The sequence below is a fragment of the Ochotona curzoniae genome, unplaced genomic scaffold (assembly GCF_017591425.1).
Source record: "Ochotona curzoniae isolate NIBS_2020 unplaced genomic scaffold, NIBS_Ocur_1.0 contig_64, whole genome shotgun sequence".
NCBI classification, from domain to species: Eukaryota; Metazoa; Chordata; class Mammalia; order Lagomorpha; family Ochotonidae; genus Ochotona; species Ochotona curzoniae.
Window position 1 is genome coordinate 40,553,448 of NW_024466502.1, and position 14,745 is coordinate 40,568,192.

The 14,745-nt window shown below is 41.4% G+C and overlaps 1 long non-coding RNA gene across 1 annotated transcript in view; it reads right to left on the minus strand.

Moving 5' to 3' along the window:
• LOC121163670 overlaps positions 1 to 9,900 on the minus strand; it is a 272,948-nt gene extending 263,048 nt beyond the window's left edge. The window contains exon 1 of the long non-coding RNA XR_005884935.1: positions 8,914 to 9,900. This is a non-coding gene — a long non-coding RNA (uncharacterized LOC121163670). The remainder of the gene's footprint in view (positions 1 to 8,913) is intronic.
• Between the last annotated feature and the right edge of the window lie 4,845 nt (positions 9,901 to 14,745).

Below are 14,745 nucleotides of genomic sequence, written 5' to 3' on the forward strand. Positions count from 1 at the left end.
AAATTGAAAACTATCCAATACTCATTAACAGAGAATGCATAAATTTTGGTAGAGACACACAAGAATACCATATAGCAATTAGAATGGACAGTCTAAAATTAGACATATTTGCATACTTGACCGTTACAAATATTGGGAGAAATAAGTAAGATACAAAAGGGAGCATCATGTATAGTTGCACTTACAGAAGTAAAAAGCTAAGTAACATTAATCTGTGCTTGTGGGGTTGGGATAATGATTTTTCTTGAAGGCAAAAAAGCAGGTGCTTACTCAAAGCAAAAGAGGCTTCTGGGGTTCTTAGAATATACTGTTTATCGGTCTGAGTGGGGGTTGTATGTGTATCTTCAGTGTGCAGAAATCCATCAAGCTTGCACACTTATGTGTATATTTCTATAATATATATTGTACTACAATAAAAAGGAATTTGGAAGTAAATCTTTAAGCATTACCAAAAGCTTTAAGATTATTACCTGAAGCTTTCTTTTCACATAAATGAAAAGATGGACAGTTGGGAGAGTTAACTCACATGCTACTGTGAATTTACAATGAACTAGATAATCAGGGTTATATAGCATGGTGCAGCTGGGGAACTCTGTAACCGGCCAGAAATGGTTTGCTAGTTACAGAGTAGAAATCTCTCAATAAATTCTATTTCCTCCATGGCGCACTGTCTGACGATTGGCAAAGAAATGAAACATAGAATCAAGGAGGTCAGAATGCCCTCTGTGCGAATAAAATGTACTGCCAATATGGCACACAACCATACCACCCTCCAAAGTGACAAGGCCTTATGAAAGGTCCAAGCCACTATATGGCTTTGGGATGTAAGCATGTTCCCTTTGCAAGCCGCAAAGTTAGAAAAGGCAAACAGAAAATGCATTTTCACTGAAGTCCCTGTGGGAAGAAAAATAAAACTGTTCTCCAACCAAGAGAGGATGGAGCGGAAAGTAACATCTCTGTCTTATCAGAGAGAAACCTCAGGAAACCAAGGGGAAACTTTCTTCCCAACCCTCACATATTGCCCAGGAGTTGTTGGCTTTTGGAAACTCTACTGAGGATGACAACTGTCCTCATACTTGTTTTCAATTTCATCATTTCTGTTAATCCTGTCAGGGTCATGACCAGGTCCTGCAACTTCTTCCATGTGGCATTGAAACTGAAAGGCAGGATATGGCAAAAATAGGGGTATAACAAATCCCAGTGATGAGGAATGGGTAAATATTTCATGATCTAGAACCTGGCATAGTAACCAAATCCTTGCCTTCCGTGTGCTGGAATCATGTCCCAGCTGCTCCACTTCCCATCCAGCTCCCTGCTTGTGGCCTGGGAAAGCAGCCGAGGACGATCCAAAGCTTTGGGACCCTGCACCCATGTGGGAGACCTGAAAGAAGCTCCTGGCTCCTGCCTTCAGATCAGCTGAGCTCTGGCTGTTGCAGCCTCTTGGGGTGTGAACCAGCAGGTGGAAGACCTTTCTCTCTATCTCTCCTTCTCTATAAATCTGTCTTTCCAGCAAAAATAAATAAGTCTTTGAATATATGCACTTTATGATCCGTCCTGGAGAAGTACGGAGCCATTATGCGTTTCAATATCACTCTCCACAGCAAGGGACCCTTTCTCCCTTTCTCCCAGGAGGAATGACTAGGTATGATGTTGAAAAATGTGCTGAGTAAGTTTGGGATGTGTTACTGTTCCAGAAAATGGGGAACTATCATCAAATACTGTAGTCTTGTCGAAAGAAGATTAGCAGAGCCAATGAGGCTTCTCCACTGATCGAGGATGAGATCATTTGGGCATCAAATAGAATAAAATTTCAATCAACCAAAAAAAAATCTAAGATATTTTAAAATCTCTGAATTCAAAATGGTCACTGATTGAGGCCTATGCTGTGGCACAGTGGATTAAGTCACTACCTGAAGCTCAGGCATTCTATATGAGCACCAATTTGAGTCTCAGCTATACCACTTCTGATCCAGCTCCCTGCTAATGTGCTTGCAAGGGCAACAAAGGATGGCTCAAGTTCTTGTGTCCCTGAATCCATGTGTGACACTCAGAAGATGCTCCTGGCTTATAGCTTCTGGTTTCTGTCTTTGGCTTGGCCCAACTCTGAGTCTTTGTGACTGCTTAGGGAGTGAACAACAGATGGGAAATTCTCTCTGTGTGTATGTGTGTGTGTCTCCTTCTCTTTGTAACTAAAATAAATAAATAAATAAATAAATAATTTTACAAAGGATTATTGGTCAATTGGAGAGTTCTGCAACACTAATCTCATTATTCAGAAAGTTAACGATGACAGAAAAAATAAAAAGTCTTTTTTGTCTATTTTTTCTGGAAAAGCTACACTTCAGGATGTCTAGGCTTAATATGGAGAGTTTACCACAAAAGAATCAAAGGTAACTATAAAAAAGTATGGCAATAGATTTAGAAATTCACCAAATCTCAAACTCCCCTAACATAAGAGATTTGGCTAACATTCAAAGCTAAATGCTAAAACTAGTAGATCATATTTGATGATAAAGCCAACCACAGCTAAACTCACAGCCCAATTTCAGCATCACTTACTGTGGCCAAAAATGTTGTGCTGCTCCCAGCATGATGCAATAGGAAGTCCATTGTGAAAGCTATTAAATTCTCTGACTCTAAGGAGTAAGCCTGCATCGAATTAGTCCTCCATAGCCACTGTAATACATAAACAAAGCACAGGGTAGAAGTGTGAGACTGCAGAAAGCCAACTCTAGAGACTGGGAAATTCTGCAAGGAGAATCACTTGACTTCTCCACTTACAGACATTAAAAGGGGAGTGGAGGAACCCAGCACATTAGCCTAGAGGCTAAAGTCCTTGCCTTGCATGCCCCAGCATCCCAGATAGGTGCTGGTTCTAATTCCAGTAGCCCCACTTTCCATCCAGCTCCCTGCTTGTGGCCTGGGAAAGCAGTTGAGGATGGCCCAAAGCCTTGGGACCCTGAACTCTCATGGGAGCACAGGAGGAAGTTCCTGGCTCCTGGCTTCAGATTGGCTCAGTTCTGGCCATTACAACCATATGGGGAGTGAATCAGCAGATGGAAGATCTTCCTCTCTGTCTCTCCTCTCTGTATTTCTGAATTTTCAATAAAAATAAATAAATATATAAACATTTTTTTAAAAAAAAGATTTGGGGGGCAGCAGACGGAAACTTACAGATTTCAAAGAGACAAGACATCTCACACAAATGCAATACCTGGTACTTGAATCCTCTTTCAAATAAACCACAAAGAGATATTTTAAGGGCAAACTTGAACATGAATTAGGTACCAGTTAGTCTTGAAGATCTTTTATAAACTTTACTACAGGTATTAAGGGTAAAATTGATTATTTTCTTAAAAGCAAAAATGTACTGAATTATTTACTGAATAAAAGTAACTGTATAGCTCAGGGTAAACTTTAAAATATTCCAGCAAAAATAAATGAAAATGTTAAAATCAGATGGAGAGATGAAAAAAAGATTGACAGTATGCTGATAATTGTTGAAACAAGGTGAAAGGTGATAAGAATTCATTGTATTACTTTTTCCATCTTTATGCAAGCCTTAAATTATCCAATTTTAATTAAAAAATAGAAGAGTCAATCAAAGCTCTGACAATTGCCCTGGAGAAATATCCATAATTTCTTATTGAGTAAAAATGCCAGATGAAGTCAAATATATTCAAATATATGAAATCATTTTTGCAAAGCCATGACCTGGTTTTATAAAATATACAAATATACTTTAGGTATTTGGATATATACAAGTTCATATGGACATGTGTACATTGATAAGCGTGAGAACCCTTTGAAAGTGCAGGTGTTATACAATAAATACAGAGCCTAGAATATAGTTGCTACAGGTGGGGGATGATTGAGATTTTTTTAAGTGGTAATATGATCCATATGTGTATTGATATGAAATGATACAAATCTATGGCTTTCTGCTTCCAAAAAAAATTGTTTTTAGTTTTTAAAAGGAGCAAACACCATCCGCATTTCTTGGCTGATTTCCTAACACTGACTCATAGCTGCAGTAACTCTACAATCTGCTCATGAACAGCCTGAACAGACCGGGGGGGGGGGGGGGGGGGGCTTCTCCACCTGCCATGTGCACTGACTGAAGGGAGGCAAATAGGAACGGGTGCGTGGTAGGGGCTTTGGGATAGTGGCTGACTGGAAATCAATACTTCAAAAATGCCCTGAAACACTCACTTCTGTGGTATGTGAGCAGGGAGGGCGAGGAGACAAAATGAAATGTCAGCTAAGCCAACCACAGAGAAAGAATATCTTTGTCAGAGCCCAAATCCCAGGCAGAAGGCTCAAGGCCCCAGCAGCCATGGAGCTGGAGATAACGCTGACCCAGGGTCAGAGGTCACTGGCTTATGCCTTACAGAAGGATTAGAACCCTCGACCTGTTGGCCTGGCTTTCTACATGCACAAAATAAAGATAAAAACACCACCTTACCTGTGATGATCAAATGAGAGAAAATTCACCTGCTTTTCATAACGACCAACTACGAGGTGCAGTACATATTCAAGTGCCAGAAAATGTTGCTGCCCCCTCCCACACATGCATATGAAGGTTATGTACACCTGTGTATGCCCACACACGCGCATACACATAGCATCACTGATGTAGCCACTGTCATATAAAAATACGCATGGTTCATATCTAGAATGTTATGCAGAGAGCCCTCCACATCTGTAGGTTGTGTATTTGCATATTCAATCTTCCTTGGATCAAAGTTATCTGGGGAAAAATTTGTGTCTGTACTGAACTTGTACAGATTTTCTCTTGCCAACTCTTCACTACCTGTTACATTAGGTAGTATAAACCACCTAGCAATGATTTCAAATAGATAGGAAGATACGTGTATTTACATTTACATGTACATAGTATGCCATTTAAATCAGGGACTTGGTCCTCTACAGATTCTGGTGTCAGCCAAGGGACCCTGAATTCTCACAGACACCTAGGGACAGTGGTACTTGTATGGACACAAGTATGGCAGCAGGAACCTTTCCTGTCAACTTACAACTATGAAAACCAAAGCACAAACATGTTAAAAAGCTCACAATCACACAGCAATCTAATTGCCATTGGAATAGAGTGGAAGGTGTCATTTTGCAAACAGTGTCATTCACCAATCTATCATTTCTGATCTAGAAAAGGCTATGCAAGCTCTCACCTAGAAAGCTGACAAAGCCAGGCACTCAGGACTGAACTGTGGACACTGACTCCGTCTGTGGAAGCCCCAGTCCCTGGCAGTAAGTCATAATAACTCTTATCTGATAAGTCCTTCCCACATTTTACGTGATAATTCAGTGATTTAACATGTGACCTCACTTAGGATAGTCTTTGGCTGCTGTGGTTGCTATTTTTGTTGTCTGTCAACTTGGGGGAATTATAAATTTCATAAGGGTCTAGAGACTGATTGCTATGCTCACAATCATCACACTGAAAAAGAGCAGAGTAATGTAGCATATAAATAAATATTTGCTCAATGAGCAACCAAATGATGAGAAAAAGGAGAATGATTGAGCCAGAGGGTAAACATTTCAGGGAACAGATACTACACTTACAAATAGAAACAAAAGTTACTTCCTCACAGATTTTAAACAGATTTATAAGTTGAATTGATTCAATACACCACCAATGATGAGGAAAGAAGGATACAGCAGTTCTGTGCTCAGTAAATACCCATGGAAGGACTGTTGGGGTGTGTTTCATCCCAATACCCATTAAAACTGCCTAAACAACCATTGTATGGGTTTTGGTTTCTCATTTACTTTTAGTAAAATACTTTATGGGAGGGAAGTTTGGGGCATAATAGCAATGAAGTGTGTCTACTGCTTTAAGTGACGTTTCATTTCATTTCTGGGCACCTGTGCAGATGGATATACTTAATCCCAATGCCTGAGAATTAGGGTTGCTGGTTATCCAAAAATGAAATGTCATGTACAGAAACTTATTCTTTATTGTTTAATTTCCAACTGTCGGCCCAGCAAATCAGAATGACAAAGACACCAGCTATTTCAGGACAGAACGCCACATGCATTACAGAAAATGCATCTCATTTGGAACTTGACTCCTAGTCATGACAAAAGATCAATGAAAATGTGAACTTTAAAATATTTCACATTGCTTTCTGAACAAGGGTGATTATGAGCCTTTAATTCTGTTTTGACTGAAATCATAAAGCAAAGGCCTGGATCTATTGCACAGTCGCAGCCCACAGTTTGCATAAACAATTCACATCTCTAGGCAAAAGCTTTTATAGCCCAAATCAGTCTAGAAGACAATGAGAGCAGTAAGTAAGCTAGATTTAAAGGCGAGATGGTGATCTGTAGCTCAAGGAAGCTGGAGCAGATGGAGAGCCTGTTCATTCTATTACTGGGACCCCTGTTGACTGTTTTTCAGCCTTATCACATATCTCAAAACACCAGAGCAGAACTCCCTGCTTGAACTAAATCATCTGATGGAAATTAGCAATGTGGCCCCGTTCCTCTGGAGTACAAACAGTTAGCCTGACTCTGTGACTTCATCTCCTCCAAATAAGGTCAATTTTGAGTGGCTTTCATGGTCACTGACAAGGCAAAATCTGGCACCATCACCTAAGAGGATCAATCCCCATTGTGAACAGTGTCACACAGATGGTAAAGCAGGATGATATGAGAGTGAAGGAGTAGAGCTCTGTTCTCAATAAGGTAATCAGAAAAATGCCTTAGAATTGTAACAATCCCATCAACTTGATGTCAGAGTGGCAATGGAAGAGGTAGAGCCATTTCAGGCCAAGGCAAAACCTATATCAATAACTAATAAGGCAAAACAGAGGGATTGTTGAGTGAAGGGAAAAGCAGCATGAAGTGTGGTTGAATAGAAAGATGGGTATCTTATAGGATGTTTTAAGAAAACAATATATATATATATATATATATATATATGTAGTTAGCAGTGTATCTAAGTGCAACAGCAAGTGATTGATAAGTTTTAAGCTGGAGAATGACATGATCTATTTCATTTTTCCAAGTTTCATTAATGATCTTTCAGGGATCAAATGAACATGAAATAAGCTGATTTACAGCTTGCTACCACCCTCATCACAACACCTAGATATTAGGGATCCTGGTAGAAAATACAAAAGAATTATAAGTAATTTTGAACGGTAATGACACAGACTAGAATTCTACATTCAAGAGAAGAATGGAAAGAGAAGGGGGGAGAGAGTAACAAAGGGGGTAAAACTGAGAAATCCAAATGAAAGAAGTAACTCAAAACCAGATGGTCAATCCTGATGTCTGATGAGAAGAGCACAAAGTTCATTGTAGGAGCCCATTTTCTTCATTACTAATTGAAACTATACACAGGAAGAAAACAGAGTGGGGAAAAGTTTTGTTAAGCACTCTCTCACAGGGGGACTTTTCAATATAAAATATATATATATATATTCAAAAGAGTTACAGATAGAGAAGGAGAGAGCGAGAGATAAAGAGAAAATTTTTCCATCCACTGTTCACTTCCCAGATGGCTATCAGTGTCAGAGCTGGGTCAGGCCAAAGCCAGCATCCTCACAGCGGCAGGGATGCAAACACGAATGCTATTTCCCACTACTTTTCTCAGGCATTGGCAAGGAGCTGGCCTAGATGTGGAGCAGCCAGGGCACAAACAGGCACCCATTTGTCATCCTGCTTCTTTAGGCAGGGGTTTTGCCTTGCTACAGAACAGCACCAGCCCCAGTGGGCTCTTTTCTAAGAAATGATGAAATGAGTAAGACCCGGTCCCTGGAGGACCAGAACATCAAGGGCCCAGACACAATGTCTACTTCAGTGCTCTTCCACTGTGTTCTACACATTGTTCTGCAGCACTGTATTGCAGGCATGACAATGATTGAGAGCTACACAAAAAGTATTTTAACCTGCTCTTGACCCTGGTTGAAGTTCATAATGAAACAAAATACACCAGCCTCCCTTTGGTAGTGAGGCTCTCACCATGCTCTTTTTGGCAGAAGAATTTCATTGGGAAGAGCATGGGCTCTTCAGGTGTTATGCTAGAATTGGTGGGGATGAGTTGCTGTTTTACAATTATTGTGAAAGATCCTGTGCTCACAGCCTACAGGGAGGGAGGCCAAATAGTCATGCCCTGGATATATCGGAGCCCTCAGCCAGAGATGGTCCTTGGTGTCAGTGGCGTCAACTGAGTCAGAACAGGGCAGCAGGCATGGTTAAATGGGGAGGAGAGAATGTGTGGGCAGGGAGCTCTACAGAGCACAATAGCACTGCCACCAGACACTCCACAGAATAGAGTCAATCATACCCTTACCTCCTTCTGTGTTTCAGTAATATCAAGGAAGCCAGCAATGGAGATTTCTGAATCTGCTGCTTACCTACCCAGGCAGCCTCTTCTTTCATCCTAGGAATGTCACCTTGAACATCCAGTACAGCAGGGTGATTTTCCCCTGAGGTGCTTAGGGACAATGCCAGTTTACATCTCCTCCCACTCTGTTCTCAGTATCTTCTTTGCATTTGTCCAAGAAATTGAAAGCCAAACATTATTAACAGAAGCATTGACATTAGCTAGGATGGATTTTGTGGATTTGGGGAACAAATACTGAGACATGTGTCCCCACAACCCTGTTCAGGTAGATGAATCTATCAGCTATGAGGGGCACTTTGATAGAAAGCCCCAGTTTTCAACCCTCATCAAAACTGCCTTGGATGAAGAGTGTCATCTCAGCCATGGCAGGGTGATCTCAACCTTTTCCCAGGGCATCCTTGCCAATGCCAGGTTTATGTGGAGGTAGAAAGACTTGGCCCCGTTGCCCGGTTTCTGCAATCCCCTTGGCCTTGGCCTTGCCTGAGACTGAGTCACAAGCCACTTTACCCTTCTGTTTAGTCCTGCAGCCCCCTACTCACTCACTGCACTTTCATCTCCAAGTGTGCTTCCCGGGTATGTCGAAGACTGGTTCAATCGCACTGGGTGCTTCACTTCCTCCCAGGGGACTGTGAAGTAATACATGCAGAATTAACATCAATGAGTTGAGTTCTCAGTCTCATTAGATCAGAACATGCACAGAGAGAGCCTGTCTTATCTTTGGTAATCATACCTATATACAACTTGTGGGAGATAAAGATGAGCAGCACAGGGACTAAGGAAGGAATTTAGCCCACCTGTGGGCAATACAGGGACTGTATAGCTTGTCAGCCTCTTCAGGGTCCAACCAGCTGCAGAGAACTCCCCCTTCAAAGGGCAGACCCTTTCCAGCACAGTCTGTACCTGGTGACTGGGTGAAGTTGGGCAAAAATGCTCAGCCACTTCTGCCCAGCTTAAGACATGTCTTATACAGGCTGCGCTTGCTCCAGATCTCCCCGTCAAGATGAGTTCACAGTTGGACATCTTCTTCTACCTAGTCCCATGTCTCTTCTCTTCCCCAGGTGTTGGCCCCAGATGAAAGCCAACCTTCTCACCATTTATGACAGGTTAATTCAATTTGCAATACCACATACTAACATTTCCCTAACACCCTTATAGGGTACTCACTTAACAAAAGAAGTCTTCTGGGTCACTAGCAATTGCAGACAATTACTTAGGATGATTTGATGCATTAGATACTTCAGTGCGTTAGATGATTTGGTGCAGTTGCAACTTGTTGCCTCCTTGGTATAACAGTAAGAGTGTGGTGACCCTGACCTCAATTTGGGAGCAGCTTTAAGTCAGCAGGCCACCATTCATTACAGTCAGCAGAAAGCCTGGGACATTTTAGTCTAGGAGTACGTGAAATATTTATGGGAAATAGAGGTTAAGCTGTCCTGTGGCACAGCATATGAAAATGAGTCTAATGGCTCTTGTTACAGTGGTGTTAACATTAATGGTACGCTGCATAAATTGCCAACTATTAAACATACTATTGATAACTTTTTTATATCTGTAGTGAATATTTTGACACTGATGGGCTTAAAAGTGAAAATGAACATTTAATGAAAAATTAAATACTCTGTTTCTGGGAAATCTAATTACAAACCAGTATATTCCAAATTGCTTATCGACACTATATGTCATGGGGGCCACATGATATCATGGATCTCATGAAAACTGGAAGATACAAATCTGCTCAAGTTTCAGTAAACACTCCCCAGGACTGCATGACCCTAACAGATACAGGCATGGAAGGCACACTGGAAAGCATGGCTTTTCATCTGGATCAAACAACCACTCCTCTAAATTATTTTTACTCTATGTTTCTTGCGCATACGCACAAAAATGAAGTTGACTGGATTGAGGATATTCCTTTCCAAGACATGAATATTTCAAAGCAAAGGATTTGGAGGAAAGCAGCAGAAGCAGGGAGGTCACTCTCACCTTCCACAGCCCTTCTCCCTGGAACAGACCATTAAACAAGGATTTTCTGATCTCACCACTCTGGCAGGTCTTAAGACCCTCACACAAGAGGTGTCCACCCCATACCCAAAACTCAACAAACCCATCATGCAGGAGAAGCTCATCACATAGCACTTCTGTTGTAAGAAGACTCTGTGTCCAGGGGTGGCCTCCAGGATAACTCCCACCCTCTCTGGGATAAATATCTTAAGTAGGCTCTAATGGGGGAGGGGGGAAATGGCTGTAAACTGGATACAGCTGTGGTTCCTGTCCTTGATTCACACCCTTGTAGCACAACAGGGAAAGGTGCCCAGCTGCTTTGACCTTGAACCATCTGCGCTTGTTTACTGATTACTAGCTAATACTGTGCTGCTGTCTGACAAGGTAAGGTGGATTACTGACTGATCAGCACCATGCATTGACCATTCCCATAAGAATAAACCTGTGTCTCTCCCAGTTGTTTTTTGGGAGCATACGCAAACATTCTGCATGAGCCCTCCTGGACCACTGGCTTGGACAGCACGATGCAAACACACAAAAACTCAGACCAGAGTATTGTGAATAAAAAAGCACTTCCGCAAACAAGCAGTAGAGTGACAGGGTCCGGGACAATGCTTGTGGAAAACGTTAATAATTTTTGCTGATGGCGAGCTCAGTGTGAGTTGGCAGTTATTAATCATTGCAAGAGCTTAGAAAAGGAGGAGACAGAGGGTGGGAGAAGCAAGGAAAAGAAGATGGAGGGAAAAAAGAAAATTCTTACCTCTGGCTGTTCCTGGTATCAAGGGAGAAGATGTCATCAATTGGACTTTCCCCAGTGTACCATGCTATCTGATTGGATATCTCCCACACCCTGGAACACCAGCTCCGTCCCCAAAGCAACCAGCTACTTTCCAAACCAAACTTTTAATATTCAGCTCAAACATGAAAATGCTCAACTGCTCAAGGAGCATCTGTCCCTTTCTCCTTGGGATACCCATTTTCCCTATTAACACTACATTTCCATATTGTAATCAATCATTGACATGAGTCATGTAACATGTGTACCTTCTCATTTACTAGAGAATTTACTTTGATGCTATTCTTATAGATGCCAATCTCCCCTAGAATATAAGCTTCATAAGAGTTTTTATTTTATTGAATGCTTTATCCACAGTGTCTGTCTGGTTTGTAGACATTCTTGGAGAAATAGACTCAAAAGCAAAAACTCCTCCCAATCCAATCTATCGACAGAGTCAGAAGAGAAACAACACTGTTCTATTATTGAATAAGCATTAAGCCAGAAAGTGATACACATCACAAGCATTCCACTAAAAAGATTGCAAAGAAAGAATTCTCGCTCTTATAGTGAAGTCAATGCATCCCATTATATTAAGCAGGCTTTACTAGTTGGAGTTAGTGGTCAGCTGAAGTTAGACCCCATTTCCTCTTCGGAAAGCAAAAGTTAGAGCCTTATCTTCCTGGATGATTATGTTTTTCAGACAGTTCTCAAATTCTTAATGAAACACTCAAGCTAGGGAGAAGGTCAGGGACTTATTGAGCCATTAAAAATATTAACTTGCATCAAAAAAAAAAAGCTAAAGAAAATAGAATGCAGAAATCCCTTTCCTAGTTTTCAACTTGCCATTTCTACTTAGTAACTAATTTAGATGGTTTTCCTGAAGTTGAGTACTAACATATAGTCCCAAGCACACTATCCTATGTTTCCCTACAGACCAACAATACCTGAGGGCATCTTCAAAGGGTTCATGGAAAACAGGTTACAAATGCCAATTTTCCTATAAACATTCTCAAGTCTTCTTGTAGCATGCACACAACAGAAGTTTATGGACAAAAAACAGAAAGGGCTGTAGGATTTTGACAACTGTAAAACAATCTCCACAGTAAGGATGTTAAAGGATAAAGGAAGAGGGTCCATTACTGGATACATAACCTGGGTCTGACATCAGAGTTCTTAAGTGACCACAAAGCCCCTCTCCATGTACATAGGTATCAGGCACTCTGCCCACACTGAGATTCTAAAATTCCCAGGTATGGCCTTTGCCAAGCTCCGGTCCGTCTGCTTCTCTTCCCTGATCCATCCTCAAAGCTCTTCCTGCTTAAGTGAGTGGCTGTTTCTAGAAACTCCTGCACCGTAATTTATTTTGAGTCAAAAACTTGGGCTCATTTACAGGGGACACATGCTCCGGCATAATCTCGTCACCCATCTTGGGCTTCAATTTTCTAACAATGTTCATTCTACCCTATTTAGTCCAAAGATCACTCTCCCTGACAGAGAAGACAGGAGTAAATGGAAGGAAAGGAGTTCTGCTTGCTTCATGCCATCCATCAACATCATGCCATGGGCCTCAAGCACCGAAGCTCTGCCTTGTGCTAGTTCTGAACTGAAAGCTCTCTGTTGTCTTAGCCTCTTTTATTCCTCAAAGGCCTCAGCTTACTCTGGTCTTTGGTCCATCTGCTCTATTCCTGACCTTGGCTTCTCTTTCATAACATCTGTGTCAACAGGCCTCACCTTCCACCTTCTGACACACATCCTTTTCAAGCCTGAATTTCTCAGAGGGAGCATGCAACCACCTTGGCTGTAAATGTCTGATTTTGTCTTCAGCATGAACAGTAAGTATGACAGCAAACACAGAATTGTACTTTTGGAAGCCTCTGCATTTCATGGAGTCTGCTCTTCTAAGGAAGGATTATAATAATCTTTTAATCAATTAATTAATTGATTTGTTTTAATGATAATGTTATTTTATTTTTGGCAATGTTTACATAGTTGAGAGGGATGCATGCCCTTATGGACCACCAGTTAGGATGGGGGTGGGGAAGGCCAAGGAATGGGGGAAAACAGATGTGACAACTGTTTCCAATCTCCTTTTCCTTCCTGTATCTGGATAAGTGGGGAGAAAAAGAGAGAGGGCCACTCCCAGTAACCCAATTGCATCAGTACCTGGGGATGGGGGAAGCCGCCCAATGTCATCCAGGGTCTCCAATGTGGAGCAGGTTGCAAGAATACTCTTTAAGTGGTTTTGATAGTTCTGACATACTGTTGATTTCATTGCTGCAAGGTTAAAGAAATCTTTCCACGGTACATTGGCTGACATAGTCCACCTTAGAGTCTCTACTCACCTGATATTCAACATCAAAAGTTGGCTGGGATAGCTGTCTACTTTATCCTGCCCTCCACGGTGCTAGATGTCCTCAGTAGGCTTCAATGAACTGGTTGTCATGTCCCCCATAAGCATCTAGGTATGCCGTCCATCACACAGGCCTCAGCAACCATGGAGACCCTGTTCTGACGCACACACTTCATGAACAGACCACAAAGCCTGTGATTTTCATCGTGGTTAGAGTTTTGAGTTCAATGATGCAGTTGGTGGAGTCCCCAAAGGAACCTCTTCAGAGGTGACCCTAGCCTGACTCTTGTGTATGCCAGCCAGGGTGGAATCTGGCTCAATTCATCAATTTATTAAGATCTTCCTTCTCTGAGTGTTAATGTCTGAGCATTCTGGCTAGGACAAATCCTACAATGACAGTCACTCCCTCACAAGATGACTGACACTTCCATTACGTATAAGCGAAGTGCAAGAGGCAGGAGGATAAGGTAACTCTGATGACGGTTCCTTTAAGAACATTCCCAGGAAACAGAGCGAGTGAAAGTGAACTTGAAAGAAAGGAGTTAGCTGTGGGGGCTATTGTGGAAGTGGAATTGACAAATCCTGCTAATCAGTGATGCAGGGAAGAGGGAAAAGAAAGATTGTTGAGGGCCACAACCAAGCATAGCCATGTGGCTTGTTAAAATGGTCATCAAGTTAGGAGGAAGCACATTTTCAATAACAAAAAGTAGGGGTTGAGAACACATCTTATTTAATACTAATGAAATATATCTTACCATTTACCTACCTGGCACCCTCATTTACCTTTCATTTGCAGCAAAGTGGTCCCAGCTGGAAACCTTTATGCTCTGTGACATAGCCAACCCAAAAAAGACAAATATCATATGTTCTTTCTGATATAAGGCAACTTTCATGCAAAGTATAAGATCAGTAGATATATAGGTAAACTTGTGTATATCTATTCAGCTAGAGGAACTATGTACTGGAGACTAGCATACCAAGAAGTGAATATAACATTGCAGTACACACCTCAACTCCAAATCTAAGAGGGACTTCCAATGAGGCTGTTAAATATTTCTTGACAACAGGATGCAAGAGTTTCTACCATTGTCTATACCTACAATGTCATGATACACTTAAATAGAACAATGATGGATTTGTGACTTGAAGCTTTTTTTTTTAACTTTTTTATTATTATTATTTTATGATGCAGTTACATAGGCCCTGAAATTTCCCTTCCCCTCTCCTCAAGTCTCCCCCTGC